Genomic DNA, 17,267 nt, shown 5'->3' on the forward strand with positions numbered 1-17,267 from the left:
TCCTTGAACTCCCTCCCTAACAGTGCTGTGGGTGTACCTATACCGCATGGACTGCAGTGGGTCAAGAAAGTGACTCACCACCACCTTCTCAAGGGCAGTTAGGGATGGACAATAAATGTTGGCCTAGCTAGTGATGCCCACATCCCATAAAAGAATGAAAAAAGTAACCTGGCTATCCATCAAAGTCCATCGGTCTAATGCTGACTCTCTCCCCCTCCCCTGAAGGGCCAACTCACTCTCCCCCTCCCCTGAAGGTGTTGAGTCTCTCTCCCCCACCCCTGAAGATGCTGACTCTCTCTCCCCCTCCCCTGAAGGTGTTGAGTCTCTCTCCCCACTCCCCTGAAGGTACTGACTCTTCCCCCCCTGCTGATTTGTTGATCCACAGCTCTCCTCCTGAGGTTCTCCTCTTGCAGAAACATAAGGTAATGAAATGTGACCAGTTGTCATCACGAAGTCCAGCGCACAATCTTGGGGGCTAATTGCATCCTTTGCCCTCCCACAACAATCCCCCTACCGGAACATTTTGACATTATTTACATTCAGCAGCACTCATTTGCACTCGGTTGACATCATTTGTGCTCAAAAGCAATCATTTAGCTCTCATTTGACATTGCAAGTTGCGTAACTGGCATAATTGTTATCAATTGCCATGAAACCGCAGCGCCTAAACATTTGTGATTAGCAACATCACTTACCTTCAGCTTTCTGACACCAAAAATGGTCATAATTCTGAATAACTTTAGCTTCAAACATCCTAAAGCTGAGCTAACTCTCTTTTTACAAGTTAAACCAATTTTATGTTTTTCTTCATAACCTATAACTAGTACAGCACAACCCTACTGCACCCACCCCACTCCCACTGCACCCACCCCACTCCCACAGCACCCCCCCACTCCCACAGCAACCCCCACTCCCACTGCACCCTCCCACTTCCACTGCACCCACCCCACTCCCATAGCACCCCCCCACTCCCACAGCACCCCCCCACTCCCACAGCAACTCCCACTCCCACTGCACCCTCTCACTTCCACTGCACCCCTCCACCCCACTGCAACCCCCACTCCCACTGCACCCCACCCCCACTCCCACTGCACCCCCCCACTCCCACAGCAACTCCCACTCCCACTGCAACCTCCCACTTCCACTGCACCCCCCCACTCCCACAGCACCCCCCCACTCCCACAGCAACTCCCACTCCCACTGCACCCTCTCACTTCCACTGCACCCCTCCACCCCCACTGCAACCCCCACTCCCACCCCCACTCCCACTGCACCCCCCCACTCCCACAGCAACTCCCACTCCCACTGCAACCTCCCACTTCCACTGCACCCCCCCACTCCCACTGCACCCCCCACTCCCACTGCAACCCCCCCACTCCCACTGCACCCCCCCACTCCCACTGCACCCCCCCACTCCCACTGCACCCTCCCACTCCCACTGCACCCCCCCACTCCCGCTGCACCCTCCCACTCCCACTGCACCCCCCATCCTCACTTCACCCTCGCACTCCCACTGCACCCCCCCACTCCCACTGCACCCCCCCACTCCCACTGCATCCCCCCCACCCCCACTGCACCCCCCCACTCCCACTGCGCTCTCCCACCCCCACTGCAGCCCCCAACTCCCACTGCACCCCCCATCCTCACTTCACCTCCCCACTCCCACTGCACCCCCCCACTCCCACTGCAACCCCCCCATCCCCACTGCACCCTCCCACTCCCACTGCACCCTCCCACCCCCACTGCGTCCCCCCCACTCCCACTGCACCCCCACCCCCAATGCACCCCCCCACCCCCACTGCACCCCCCCACTCCCACTGCACCCCGCCACTCCCACTGCACCCCCCCACTCCCACTGCGCCACCCCCCACTCCCACTGCACCCCCCCACTCCCACTGCACCCTCCCACTCCCACTGCACCCACCCACCCCCACTGCACCCCCCCACTCCCACTGCACCCTCCCACTCCCACTACACCCCCTACTCCCACTGCACCCTCCCACCCCCACTGCATCCCCCAACTCCCACTGCACCCCCCCACTCCCACTGCATCCCCCCACCCCCACTGCACCCCCCCCCACTCCCACTGCACCCCCCCTCCCCCACTGCAGCCCCCCACTCCCACTGCACCCCCCACCCACAATGCACCCCCCCACTCCCACTGCACCCCCCCCCACCCCCACTGCACACCCCCACTCCCACTACACCCCCAACTCCCACTGCACCCCCCACCCCCAATGCACCCCCCACCCCCACTGCATCCCCCCACCCCCACTTCACCCCCCCACTCCACCCCCCCACTCACACTGCACCCCCCCCACCCCAACTGCGCCCCCCCACTCCCACTGCACCCCCCCCACCCCAACTGCGCCCCCCCACTCCCACTGCACCCCACCCCCAAAGCACCCCCCCACTCCCACTGCACCCCCCCACCCCCACTGCACCCCCCCACTCCCGCTACACCCCCTACTCCCACTGCACCCTCCCACCCCCACTGCAGCCCCCCACACCCACTCCACCCACTGCACCCCTCACTCCCACTGCAGCCCCCACTCCCACCGCACCTGCCCCCCCACTCCCACTGCAGCGCCACCCCCACTGCAACCCACCCCCACTACAACCCCCACCCAACTACAACCCTCACCCAGTGCACCCCCACCCCACTGTACACATGCACCCGACTGCAGCCCCCACCCACACTGCACCCCCCCCACCTGACTGCAACCCCCACCACACTGCAACCCCACCCCCACTGCACCCCCCACCCCCACTGCACCCCTACCCTCATTGCATCCCCCACCCCCACTGCACCCCCCACCCCACTACACCCCCCACCCCACTGCACTCCTCACCCTGGATTGCACCAGTTTTCTTCCCCCATCTCCGCCTTCCCTCTTCTCTCCTCTCCTCCCTCACCTTCGCCCCTCCCCCTTTCTTCCCCTACTCCTCGCTGCCCCTCCCCTCTCCTCCACCTTCCCTCCTCTCCACTTTCCCTCTCTATACTTTTTCTCTCCTTTCTCCCCTCCTTCTTCCCCACCTCTTCTTCCCTTTCTCCATATGAACATACAAATTAGGAACAGGAGCAGGACACTTGGCCCCTCGAGCCTGCTCCGCCATTCAATAAGATCATGGCTGATCTGAATGTAGCCTCAACTCAACATTCCTGCATACCCACGATAACCTTTTACCCCCTTGTTAATCAAGAATCTATCTACCTCTGCCTTAAAAATATTCAGACTCTGCTTCCACTGCCTTTTGAGGAAGAGAGTTCCAAAGACTCACAACCCTCTGAGAAAAAAAAATTCTCATCTGTCTTAAATGAGTTACTGCTTATTTTTAAATGTTCTAGATTCTCCCAGAAGAGGAGTTATCCACTCCACATCCACCCTGTCAAGACACCTCAGGATCTTAAAGCTTTCAATTAAGTTGCCTCTTACTCTTCTAAATTCCGGCCTAACCTGTCCAGCCTTTCCTCATACGACAACCCGCCTATTCCTGGTATTAGTCTCATAAACCTTCTCTGAACTGCTTCTAACACATTTACGTCTTTCTTTAAATAAGGAGACCAGTACTGTATGCAGTATTCCAGTTGTGGTCTCACCAATGCTCTGTACAACTGAAGCATAACCTCCCTACTTTTGTATTCAATTCCCCTCACGATAAATAATAACATTCTATTAGCTTTCCTAATTACCTGCTGTACCCACATACTAACCTTTTGTGATTCATGCACTAGGACACCCAAATCCCTCTGAATCTCAGAGCTCTGCAATCTCTCACCATTTAGATAATAAGCTTCTTTTTTATTCTCCCTGCCAAAATGAACAATTTCACATTTGCCCACATTATATTGCTTTTGCCAGATGATTGCCTGCTCTCTTAATCTACTTATGTCACTTTGTGGCCTCCTTATATCCTCTTCACAATGTACTTTCCTACCTATCTTTGTGTCGTCAGCAAATTTAGCAACCATTCCTTCGGTTCCTTCATCCGAGTCGTTTATATTAATTGTAAAAGGTTGAGGCCCTAGCACTGATCCCTGTGACACACCACTCGTCACATCCTGCCAACCAGAAAAAGACCCATTTATACTACCTCTCTGCTTCCTGTTAGCTAGCCAATCTTCTATCCATGTAAGTATGTTACGCTCTACACCATGAGCGTTTATGTTCTGCAATAACCTTTGATGTGGCACTTTTTCAAATGCCTTCTGGAAATCTAAGTACAGTATATCCTTCAAAAGACTCCAATAAATTGGTTCAACATGATTTCCCTTTTACAAAACCACGTTGACTCTGCCTGATTGCTTTGAATTTTTCTAAGTGCCCTGCTATAACATCTTTAATAATAGCTTCTAACATTTTCCCTATGACAGATGCTGGGCTAACTGGCCTATAGTTTCCTGCTTTCTGTGTCCCTCCCTTTTTGAATAAAGGAGTTACATTTGCTATTTTCCAATCTAATGGAACCTTCCCCAAATCTAGGGAATTTTGGAAGATTAAAACCAGTGCATCAACTATGTCACTAGCCACTTCTTTCAAGACCATGGTGAAGTCCATCTGGACTTGGGGATTTGTCAACCCACAAGCCCCAACAATTAGCTCAATACCATTCTTCTGGTGATTGTAGTTTTCTCGAGTTCCTCCCTCCCATCCATTTCCTGATTTACAGCGATTTCTAGGATGTTACTTGTATCCTCTATAGTGAAGACCGAAGCAACATACCTGATTAATTATCCACCATCTCCCTACTTTCCATTATCAATTCGCTAGACGCACTCTCTATAGGACCAATGCTCACTTTGTTAACTCTTTTCTTATTTAAATATCTATAGAAACTCTTACTATCTGTCTTTATATTTCTAGCTAGCTTTCTCTCAGACTCTAAATTTTTCCCTCCTTATTAATCTTTTAATCATTCTTTGCTGTTTTTTATATCCTTTCCAATCTTCTGACCTGCCACCTGTCTTTGCATAATTATATGCTTTTTCTTTAAGTTTGATACTGTCTTTAGCTTTTTTAGTTAATCACGGATGGTGGGCCCTCCCCTTGGAATTTTTCTTTCTCATTGGAATGTATATATTCCGTGTATTCTGAAATATCCCTTTAAATGTCTGCCACTGAACTTCTATTGACCTATCTCTTAACCTCATTCACCAGTTCACTTTAGCTAGCTCTGCTTTCATGCCCTCATAATTGTTCTTATTTAAATTTAAAATACTAGTTTTGGGCGCACTCATTTCCCCCTCAAAATGAATGTAAAATTCAATCATATTATGATCGCTGCTACCTAGGGGTACCTTCACTATGAGGTTATCAATTAATCCTAACTCGTTACTCAATACCAGGACTAGTATAGCCTGCTCTCCAGTTGGCTCCAGAATGTGCTGTTCTAAGAAACTATCCCAAAAACATTCTATGAATTCCTCATCTACGCTACCTTTGCCCATCTGATTTTTCCATCTATATGTAGATTAAAATCCCCCATGATTATTGCTGTACCTTCCTGGCCAGGTCCCATTATTTCTTCTTTTATACTCTGTCCTACCACCATCTGGGTACTGTTAGGGGTCTGTACACCACTCCCACAAGTGACTTCTTGCCTTTGTCATTCCCTATCTCAACCCAAACTGCTTCTATAATCTTGTATTCCTGAACTTAGGCCATCCCTCTCTAATGTGCTAAAACTATCATTAATGAACAGATCCACCTTTCCACCTTTTCCTAACTTCCTGTCCTTCCTAAATGTCACATACCCTTCAATATTCAGGTCTCAATCTATGTCATCCTGTAGCCATGTCTCGGTAATGGCTATCAGATCGTAATTATTTATTTCTATTTACGCTGTCAGTTCATCTGCCCCTCTTTCCCCCCACTCTTTCCCCCTCTCTCTTCACAGCAGTTAGTGAGTAAATGAAGAACTGATGGGGATCTGGTGGTGCCCTCAAGCATGTATAGTGGAAAGATTTTTGGACTAAATGAAAAAAATTAATAAATTCAGATATTATTTAAGTAATTAATTTCCTTGTGTTTTTCAATGCAGCTGATTGCATTTGATGTTAAAGAGGGCAAAATGCTGCTGACTGCATGAAAAAACTAATTCTAAATTAAAACATTTGACATCAAATGATTGCTGATCATTTTTGAACACATTAGAATGCAAAAATGATGTCAAAATTTTCTGGTAGGGGTCCCCACCCACCCCAGCCCCACCCTCTCTATCCTCTGGGTGAAGGTAGGCAGGTTTACAGGCAGTGTTTGTTTACTGTGTTCCGATTATCTGATGACTATCCGTCTTGCTCTCATTCCCTCACCGGGGTTGGCCATGCTTCAGTTGGCCATTTGCTTTCGTACACCTTGGACATAATGCTTGCAGACTCAATTTGCCCACTCAATTTTGACCTGCCCTCTGCGTCTCTTGAGTAGTTTGTGATAACAGGTTAAATTAGCTGGAATGACTTACAATGCCCTTGTCAAACACGTTAGAAACACATTTCTGGAGAAAAACTATAGAAATGATCAGTGATCTCTCTTGTTTAATTTACTCTCAGGTACTGACACCTGTTAACCCCCTCACCTCAGAATTACTCTTGCAAAACAGGCCCTACTTTTTTTTCACAGAGCTTCTGCAGAGCTGTGTCCCTCCAGGCTGAACAGTGCTCTTTCTGTCCTACGTCAAGGTTTATTTTAACATAAAATGCTATCTTATCCACAAGATTACCAAATGAAGCAGCAGAACTGACAGAATGTGTTAGAGTGCAGTGATTATGTTATTGGACTAGTAATCAAGAGACTTTGAAGAATGATCCAGAGAAATGGTGTTCAAATTCCACTGTGGTGGATTGGGAAACCGAATTCTGTGGGAAAAGAATGGGAATAAAAATCTCGGATTAATGAGTGTGACCCTTAATCTGTTGCATTGCAACTGGTTCACAAATATCTTTTCAGGAAGAAAACCAGTCATCCTTACCCAGTCTAGCCAATATGTGACTCCAGACCCACACCAACATGATTCAGAAATGTCCTCTGGAGTGATCTAGCAAGATACTTCTTTGTATCAAACCACTATCACCACTATATGATCAAAGATGTACAATATGCCAGCCTTATCAGTGATACCCACATCCTAAGAATTAAATAATAAAACTAAAATTCATAACATGTTAATGAAATCAGGGCAAACTAACTGTCTGAAAGGGTGGTAGAGGCAGAAACCCTCATAACATTTAAGAAGTATTTGGATGTGCACTTGTGATGCTATGGCATACAAGGCTATGGGCCTAGCGCTAGATAATGGGATTAGAATAGTTAGGTACTTGTTTGACCGGTGCAGACTTGATGGGCTGAAGGGCCTTTTTCTGTGCTGTTAACCTCTATGACTCTATAACTAGATGAGGGAAGGTTAGTACGGTGAATTAGCATTCTACATCCATACCTAGTCTAATAGACTAGGCTTTTATTGCCTTGACTGTAGAATTGAAGGGTGTTACAATTGAGGTTTTTAAGTTGATTAAAGGATTTGATATGGTATTTAAGGAGAAACTATTTCCTCTGGTGGGGGGAAACCAGCACAAGGAGCAGACACTTGAAATGAGAACCAGTGATGTGATGTCAGGAAGCACTCCTTCACACAAAGAGGAGTGGAAATCTGGAATTCCTTTCCCAAAAAAGACTCTCAATACTGGGGACAATTGGGGTTTTTGCCCCCTCAGTCATCAGAGACAGGTTCAGAGGCAGGAGTGGTGGGGGCACATGATTGAGTGTGAGGCACGGTGTGGATATCCTGCCACCTTCCTGCCTCTTTCCGATTAAGTCTGGGGCGGGAAGGCTCAAGCATGGCCTTTCCATCAGGAGGACAATTCAGGCCCTTCAGTGAATATTAAAGGACTTTACCCCTCTGCTTCTGGAACCCTATCATTGGGGGTGGGAACTCTGCATCTGAAGATGGCTGCCCTGCAAATCCTACCAGGTTTGCCTGTGGCTTTCTAGGGTGCCCAGGGATCCCTCACTCTCAGGCACTCTGTTCCCGATCGAGGGACCAGCATTAGGAAAGGGTATGGGGGGCCCAGGTAAGCCACCCAGGGAGGCCTTTGCTGTTGACCCCTCCATCGCCCCCCCCAACTTGCCCACACTGCCCCATCCCTGGAACCCTCAATCCCACCCCAATTACATGACCCTGGAGGGTCCGTTGCTGATCCTCTACGTAGGTCCCAGTGTAATACCGGCAGTGGCCATTGCTCCCGGTGGTGCTGCCAGTACTGGACAGTAGCCGGCCTCTGATTGGCCAGCAGCTTTCAGTGGCAGGATATCAGCCCCAGACACAGCAGTGCAGCGATTAAATGTCCTCAGTGGAACTGGGAGCCCTGGTGGCAGTGTTCCTGCTGCCAATAAGGAACTCTATTCTGTCGAGGCTACCAGATTTCAATGTATAGGTCAGTCCTCCTCACTACCCGCACCCTTCAAGACTGAGTATGATAGATTTTTGTTGGACAACATCAGCCATTTTGCACAAAGTTGGGTGACCAGAATTGAGGTGTAGATTAATCACAACGTGATTGAATTACAGAGCATATTCAGGAGGCTGAATGGCCTCCTCCTGTTCCTATATTCTCACCTCCAATGAGATAGATTCCAAATCAAGTTGACACTGAGCCTGCTATCAGGGCCCTTGGTGAAAATTCAATGGCAATGGTCTTGGGCCTACAGCTCAAAGTGGGTGCTGTTGGGTAAAGTCCCTCACAGAGTGGCCATTAACTTGCTGGCGCCCACCTGAGTTTGAAACTGCAGCCCATTGTTGGGAAAGTGAGTGCTGATAACAAAATTAACCACACTGAATCAGTGACTTGTGTTGCACCCCTTTCCCCAACTCTACCCTCCTGACTTGACCTTCCTCTGAGGTCAGAGTGTGAGTTAGCCAAACTGATCCTGTCAGTAGAATTGCCCCATGGCCCTATCAAGTAGCTGCCCTGGAAAGGCCTGTCCTCACTGCAGAGCAGGCCCGAAGCAGGGGACATGATCCTCTCGGTTTATCACATATTTATAACCCAGTAAATGGCACCGACTCCGGGTGACACTGAAATAAACCTGTTTGTCTAAATCAGTCAATCAACACCGACATTTAACTCACTTTAACACCTCATGATATTACACTAATCATTTCATTCAGTAATTCACTGAAGAAAGCAATTTTTTTCATTCAATTCAAGGGCTGTGGGCTTCACTGGCTAGACCAGTGTTTATTGCCCATCCCTAGTTACCCTTGAGAAGGTGGTGAGCTGCCTTCTTGAACCGCTGCAATCCATGTGCTGTAGGTACACCCACAGTGCTGTTAAGGAGGGAGTTCCAGGATTTTGACTCAGTGACAGTGAAGGAACGGCGATATATCGTGGATTGTGGGTTATAGGTCAACTCTTGAAGCTTTGAAAAATCCTTCCAAAAACAGGAGTCGACCTATACATTGAGTTAAAATTGTAAACAGCCAGTGTTGGTATAGGCTGTCACCATTTTGAAAAATGAAAAAAATATATAACACTAGTATTTCAATTTAAGTCAATGTGTCATGTTTAATTTAATCAGATAATTCTACCATGGCCAAAACATTTTAAAAACCACCAAATTCATCATCTTCCGATGCAAAAGATTCATTGAATTCATCCTGAGTCACTTTGGCTATGGCATCATCATAAAGATCGAATTAGCTGAAGACTGGCACCTGTGATGCTGGGGAGAGGAGGCCGAGATGAATCACCCACTTGGCACTTCTGGCTGAAGATTGTTGCAAATGCTTCAGCCTTTTGCTCAGTTCCCCCATCATTGAGGATGGGATATTTGTGGAGCCTCCTCCTCCAGTGAGTTGTTTAATTGTCCACCACCAATCATGACTGGATGTAGCAGGACTGCAGAGCTTAGATCTGATCCGTTGGTTGTGGGATTGCTTAGCTCTGTCTATCACTTGCTGCTTATGCTGTTTGGCACACAAGTAGTCCTGTTTTATAGCTTCACCAGGTTGACACCTCATTTTTAGGTATGCATAGTGCTGCTCCTGGCATGCCCTCCTGCACTCTTCATTGAACCAAGAGTGATCCCCTGACTTGATGGTAATGATAGAGTGGAGAATATGCCAGGCCATGAGGTTGCAGGTTGGGGTTGATTCGAATTGTGCTGCTATTGATGGTCCACAGCGCCTCCTGGTTGCAAAGCTTTGAGTTGTTAGACCTGTCCTGAATCTGTTCCATGTGGCAGTGCCACACAACACGATGGAGGGCATCCTCAATGTGAATACGGGACTTCGTCTCCATAATGACTGTGCGGTGGTCACTCCTACCGATACTGTCATGGACAGATGCTTCTGCGACAGGTAGATTGGTGAGGATGAGGTTAAGTAGGTTTTCTGTCCTGCTGGCTCCCTCACCACCTGCCACAGACCTAATCTAGTAGCTCCAACCTTTGGGACTTGGCCAGCTCAGTCAGTAGTGGTGCTACTGAGACACTCTTGGTGATGGACATTCAAGCCCCCGACCCAGAGTACATTCTGTGCCCGTGCCACCCTCAGTGGTCTTTCAAATGGTGTTTAATATGGAACAGTACTGATTCATCAGCTAAGGGGTGTGGTAGGTGGTAATCAACAGGAGGTTTCTTTGCCCATGTTTGATCTGATACCATGAGACGTCATGCAGTCCGGAGTCAATGTTGAAGGTTCCCAGGGCAACTCCCTTCTGACTGTATTGCTCTATGGAGAGCTGATCTGGTGGGTTGAAAAGCCTCCCACTGTGCCATAACAACTTGTATTAGAGATATATTTGAGATATATCGGAGGTTTATTGGAGATATAATTGGAGGTTTATTGGAGATATATTAGTGATAGGAGGACATTGCAGAGTTGACTGAGCTGTGTGAGTCTTTGATGTTCTTGGTGCCTAGGGCGATGCCGGGAGGCCTGTCCAGTTTTATTCTTTTTCAACCTATCCATAGCAGTTTGATACAACTGAGAGGCTTGCTTGGCCATTTCAGAGGGCAGTTAAGAGTCACCAGTAGGCCAGACCAGGTAAGGATGGCAGATTACCTTCCTTAAAGGACATTAGTGAACCAGATGGGCTTTACGGCAATCTGGTAGTTTCCTGGGGACTGTTACTGAGACTAGTTTTCAATTCCAGATTTATTAATGAACTGAATTTAAATTCCCCAGTCACCATGGCAGGGTTTAAACTCATGTCTCCAAAATATTGGTCCAAGCTTCTGGATTACACTTCCAGTAATATAACCACTGTATTACCAAAACCTCAGCAAACTGTGAACCCATTCTCCAGACTATTCCTAGTGGTCATTTTTTCCCCCCAATTTTAATCCCTAATAACACATTAAGGTTAGAAAGCCGTTTCAGGCTGTGGTGTAAAGAGTTGATAACGGATCTGGTGGCTGTTGTACTCTGTGTTTGATATTTACTGTATTGACTGCAGTGGAATTGAATACCAAATGCTGAGTATAATGAGCCAGTCACTCCAATATCACCTGTTCAGTACCAGCTCCTGCGATCATTTCCTGCCCCTCAGTATTTTCATTGAATATTTTAGTTCAGGTTTAGTATTTTAGCAGAGACATGGTGGTGGAATCAGATTCAAAAATAACTTCCAAAAAGGGAATTGGATTAAGACTGGAAAAGGAAATATTTGCAGGGTTATGGGGGTGGGAATAATTGCATAGCTCTATCAAAGAGCTGGCACATCCTGATGGTCTGAATAGCCTCCTCCTTCTCTGTACCATCCTGTGGTTCTAGTTCTGGCTGCATCAGTATTGAATATTGTGACTATTGAAAGGAGTTACCAGAATGTCTGACTCCCTGACCTGGCAGGTTGTGTACAGAACTACAGCGCTGGAGACAAAGGCTGGCCTTAGTAAGGTCCAGGGCCTAGAGACCCTGTGTGGTCTGAGTTTGTAAACCTCAGATGGTTTCCTTGTGGGTGAAGGGTCCCTGAGCCCCCTTGGAAAGTCTTGGACCTCCTTTCCCCCTCCTTGGTCCACTATTGCCTCACCAACCACATCCCTGCCCCTCCCCAATTAAGGGTTAACGCACTCCTCCTCTTACCCCATCTATGATCACCTCCCAACAACCCCTCCCCCATTCCCATGCCTTCGGCTAATTCACCTCCTCCCACACAAGCAATTGCATCCCAAACTGCAGACCCTTACCCCTGCCTCAGGATAACTCTCACTGTTTCCCCATCCGGGGTTGCCTTAGTATACCCTCACCTGCCCCTGGGGATTCCCTCCCCTCTCTCCTCCCCATACGTGGCTGTTGCCGTCCCCACACAACACCACCCCGCCCCCCCGACCCTTGCATTAGAGAACAGGAGGCTGAACTCTGTGAAGTGATCATCGTCTCATTGATTAGAAATTTCTTGCTCTGCCACCAGGTGGCAGTGAGATGCTAGTTGAGGACTGAGCGAGGTGCCTGGTCTAACCCAGTAGCTGAGAAAGTCAGGGATTCCAGACTGTATTCTCAATTATTTCAGAATAAAGAGCCTGGTATTGGGGGCAGTTAGCATGTGTTTATTAATTGAATAGCAGGACCTCGCTATAATTTCCTTGTCCACTCTATTAAATCTCTTCTGTATCCTCTCTAAGATCTTCACATCTCTCCTAAAGTGTAGTTCCTAGAAGTGATCATTATCTGGTGTTTTATAAAGGTTTACTGTTATTTCCTTGCAGTTCTCCTCTATTCCTCCATTAATAAGGCCAAGGATCCTGGAATAAAAACAGAAAATGCTGGGAAAACTCAGCAGGTATCTGTGGAGAGAGAGAAACAGAGTTAACATTTTGAGCCTGTATAACTCTTCTTCAGAGCTGGTTACATAGCTTTAACATGTTGTTCAGCCCCACCTTCTGCAACTACTCTGCATCTGCACACACACTCATAGGAACATTAGAACATAAGAAATAGGCCATTCAGCCCCTCAAGCCTTCCCTGCCATTGGCTGCTCTGCCCCAGGCCTCAACTCCTCTTTCGTGCCAGCTCCTCATAGCCCTCAACTCCCCGATATTTCAAAAGTCTATCTACCTCCTCTTTAAATACTTTAAATACTTCCACTCATGCTTCACCTTCCAAGCACACTTTCAGGCACTCGGTCATCAGGTGGAACACAACCGCTCCAAAGGTCCGCAGTAAGGAGTCACCAACCTTCGGCTGTCTCCTCAGATCTTCATGGCTTCTTTCAAGCCCATGTTGCTTTAAATCTGCTCCCTTTGCAACTCTTTCCTTCACTTTGAGCTTGCTTTAACTTTACTTGAAGTTCTGGGACCTTTTCTCCTGCCCCCCTTGCTGTGTTGGCCACCTCCTTCGTAATGGCGCTCCTGCTCAGGTCACCTGACCTGCAGTTTTGCGCCATTTTACTGGGGTTTGTACCTTTTAAGGCAATTTTCCTCTGCACATGTGTGCAGGAATGTTCTCCAGCTGAAGGAACACTAGAGGATAATCTGCATGTGCCAACCAGTTCCCAGCCAGCACACGCACAAACAACCTCAGAAAGGCTGCAGCCTGCCGGGAGCTGTAGCTCCACAGCAGCAGCAGCGGTGACAAGTTCAACTGGTTTGGAGGGAGTCAGGGCAGGTTGATGGGTAGTCGGGAAGTCTGCGTTGTCGGGGGGGGAAGGTGGTGTGTAGGGGGTGGTGGATGTTCAGGGGGACTAGGAGCCAGGGCTTCATTCAGTTGCGGACAGTTCAGTTCCAGCCAGGGGTCACGACTTGCAGGGCTCTTTGAGCGGGAGTTGTGGCCATCTTGGGATGCTGAGAGGAGGTGCCGGAGCGCTGCTTTGGCAACACGACACCGCTGCCCCTCTTCTAGGCCCTGCACATGTCTAAATATCCTTGAAGCCCTTTTGCATCCTACTCACAACTCACATTCCCACCTCATTTGTGTCATCAGCAAACCTGATAATATTACAAAAAGCTAAAAGCTACTGCGGATGCTGGAAATCCAAAACAAAAACAGAATTACCTGGAAAAACTCAGCAGGTCTGGCAGCATCGGTGGAGAAGAAATCAGTTAACGTTTCGAGTCCTCACGACCCTTCGGCAGAACTGAGTATAGTTAGGAGAGAGGTGAAATATAAGCTGGTCTAAGGTGGGGGGGCAGGAGGAGAGAGAAGTTGAGGGTGGGGTGATTGTGGGTATAAGCAAGCTGTGATAGGAGCAGATAATCAAAAGATGTCACAGCCAAAAGGATCAAAGAGGTGTTGAAGGTGGTAATATTATCTAAGAAAAGTGCTAATTAAGAATGGAAGGCATTGCTCCCAATGCGGTCTCCTCTACATTGGAGAGACCAAACGCAAACTGGGCGACCACTTTGCAGAACACCTGCGGTCTGTCCGCAAGAAAGACCCAAACCTCCCTGTCGCTTGCCATTTTAACACTCCACCCTGTTCTCTTGCCCACATGTCTGTCCTTGGCTTGCTGCATTGTTCCAGTGAAGCCCAACGCAAACTGGAGGAACAGCACCTCATCTTCCGACTAGGCACTTTACAGCCTTCCGGGCTGAATATTGAATTCAATAACTTTAGATCTTAAACTCCCCCTCCCCCCATCCCCACCCCGTTTCTCCCCCCTCCCCCCTTTTTTTTTCTCAATAATTTATATAGATTCTTCTTTTCCCACCTATTTCCATTATTTTTAAATCCAAAACTAAAACTTTGTCAGTCTTTACACCCCACCCCCACTAGAGCTGTACCTTGAGTATCCTGCCTTCCATTCTTAATTAGCACTTTTCTTAGATAATATCACCACCTTCAACACCTCTTTGATCCTTTTGTCTGTGACATCTTTTGATTATCTGCTCCTATCACTGCTTGCTTATCCCCACAATCACCCCACCCTCAACTTCTCTCTCCCCCCGCCCCCTCCCCACCTTAAACCAGCTTATATTTCACCTCTCTCCTAACTATACTCAGTTCTGCCGAAGGGTCATGAGGACTCGAAACGTTAACTGATTTCTTCTCCACCGATGCTGCCAGACCTGCTGAGTTTTTCCAGGTAATTCTGATAATATTACATTTGGCCCCCACATCCAAATCATTGATATAGATTGTAAACAGCTGGGGCCCTAGCGCTGATACTTGCGGTACACCATTAATCCAGCAGTTTTTAAAATTCATTCATGGGAGAGCAACATCACTGGCTAGGCCAGCATTTATTGCCCATTCCTAATTGCCCTTGAGAAGATGGTGGTGAGCTGCCTTCTTGAACTGCTGCAGTCCATATGTTGTAGGTACACACACAGTGCTGTTGGGGAGGGAGTTCCAGGATTTTGACCCAGTGACAGTGAAGGAACAGAGATATATTTCCAAGTCAGGATGGTGAGTGATTTGGAGGGGAGCATCTGCTGCCCTTGTCCTTCTAGACGGTAGTGGTCATGGGCTGGAAGGTGCTGTTGAAGGAGCCTTCGTGAGTTTCTGCAGTGTATTTTGTGGATGGTACAGACTGCTGCTACTGTGTGTCAGTGGTGGAGGGATGGATGTCAAAGTTGGTGGATGGGGTGTCAATCAAGTGGGCTGCTTTGTTCTGGATGGTGTCGAGCTTCTTGAGTGTTGTTGGAGCTGCACTCATCCAGGCAAGTGGAGAGTATTCCATCACAGTCCTGACTTGTGCCATGTAGATGGTGGACAGTCTTTGGGGAGTCAGGAGATGAGTTACTTGTCACACGATTCCAAGCCTCAGACCTGCTCTTGCAGTTACAGTATTTATATGGCTAGTCCAGTTCAGTTTCTGGTCAATGGTAACCCCCAGGATGCTGATAGTGGGGGATTCAGTGATGGTAATGCCATTGAATGTCAACTGGAGATGGTTGGATTCTCTCTTGTTGGAGGTGATCATTTACTGGTGTGGTGCAAATGTTACTTGCCACTTGTCAGCATAAGCCTGGATATTGTCCAGGTCTTGCTGCATTTGGACATGGACTGCTTCAGTTTCTGAGGAGTCGCGAATGGTGCTGAACATTGTGCAATCATCAGTGAACATCCCCACTTCTGACCTTATGATGGAGGGAAGGTCACTGATGAAGCAGTTGAAGATGGTTGGGCCTAGGACACTACCCTGAGGAGTCCCTGCAGTGATGTCCAGGAACTGAGATGACTGACCTCCAACAATCACAACCATCTTCCTTTGTGCTAGGTATGACTCCAACCAGTGGAGAGATTTGCCCCTGATTCCCATTGACTCCGGTTTTGCTAGGGCTCCTTGATGCCACACTCGGTCAAACACTGCCTTGATGTCAAGGGCAGTCACTCTCACCTCACCTCTGGAATTCAACTCTTTTGTCCATGTTTGAACCAAGGCTGTAATGCGGTCAGGAGCTGAATGGCCCTGGCAGAACCCAAACTGGGCATCAGTGAGCAGGTTATTGCTAAATGCTGCTTGATAGCACTGACGATGGCACCTTCCATCACTTTGCTGATGATGAAGAGTAGGAGTTGGCCAGGTTAGATTTGTCCTGCTTTATGTGGACAGGACATACCCAAGCAATGCCTACTCTGTTTTCTGTCCGCACACTTTTTTTTATTCATTCATGGGATGTGGGCTTCGCTGGTTAAGCCAGCATTTATTACCCTTCCCTAATTGCCCTCGAGAAGGTGGTCATGAGCTGCCTTCTTGAACCGCTGCAGTCCATGTGGTGTAGGTACACCCACAGTGCTGTTAGGGAGGGAGTTCCAGGATTTTAGCCCAGAGACAGTGAAGGAACGGCGATATATTTCCAAGTCAGGATGGGGAGTGGTTTGGAGGGGAACTTCCAGATGGTGGTGTTCCCATGTGTCCTGGCCATGTTCTTCCTGATGGTGGTCGTGAGTTTGGTCGTACTGTTGAAGGTGTTGCTGGCTCTAGTGACACCATCAGGACCGGACTGTATTCCCAACATGCGAACTGTATGGAGGGGTGGGGGTGTTGGGGGATGGGGAGTACTTTCCCATTAGGCTGCAAAGTGAGGATGTTTCCTCTTGCGGTAAGGAGCATAACTAGAAGCCATTCCCCACCCACTGAGTCTTGCAATACCTCACCCACCGAGACCACCCGTACCCCATGCATTCTGCCACGGGCAGATCTATTCTGAAAGACTGGACAATTTCACTGACATTATTTTCTAGGACAGAAGCCTCTCGATGACTTCTCACTGATTGACTGAGATATCAGACATTGTTTTGTCAGCAAATGGAGTCGGGACTTACCTGTACCTGGGTTGTGTTTATCCACAGGAGCCTGCCCCTACCCCACCCAGTGAGTGTCCCCA

The sequence above is a fragment of the Cetorhinus maximus genome, chromosome 8 (assembly GCF_964194155.1).
Source record: "Cetorhinus maximus chromosome 8, sCetMax3.hap1.1, whole genome shotgun sequence".
In the NCBI taxonomy this organism is placed as follows: Eukaryota; Metazoa; Chordata; class Chondrichthyes; order Lamniformes; family Cetorhinidae; genus Cetorhinus; species Cetorhinus maximus.